The sequence below is a fragment of the Lepidothrix coronata genome, unplaced genomic scaffold, assembly GCF_001604755.1.
Source record: "Lepidothrix coronata isolate B3197 unplaced genomic scaffold, Lepidothrix_coronata-1.0 Scaffold27, whole genome shotgun sequence".
NCBI lineage: Eukaryota > Metazoa > Chordata > Aves > Passeriformes > Pipridae > Lepidothrix > Lepidothrix coronata.
This window is the reverse complement of record NW_016690207.1, coordinates 2,608,482-2,609,005: the sequence shown is the minus strand read 5'-3', so window position 1 is coordinate 2,609,005 and position 524 is coordinate 2,608,482.

Genomic DNA, 524 nt, shown 5'->3' with positions numbered 1-524 from the left:
CCGTCCGCAGCCCCGGCCCCGCACACACGGGTCCGTTATCCGGGGGCCCATCCCCGCACACACGGGTCCATCATCCGGGGTCCCATACCCGCACACACGGGTCCGTTATCCGGGGGCCCATCCCCGCACACACGGATCCATCATCCGGGGGCCCATCCCCGCACACACGGATCCATCATCCGGGGTCCCATCCCCGCACACACGGGTCCGTTATCCGGGGGCCCATCCCCGCACACACGGATCCATCATCCGGGGGCCCATCCCCGCACACACGGATCCATCATCCGGGGTCCCATCCCCGCACACACGGATCCATCATCCGGGGTCCCATCCCCGCACACACGGGTCCGTTATCCGAGGTCCCATCCCCGCACACACGGGTCCATTATTCAGGGTCCCATCGCCACACACACGGGTCCATTTTCCGAGGTCCCATCCCCGCACACACGGGTCCGTTATCCCAGGTCTCATCCCTGCACAAACGGGTCCGTTATCCGGGGTCCCATTCCCGCACACGCGGACCC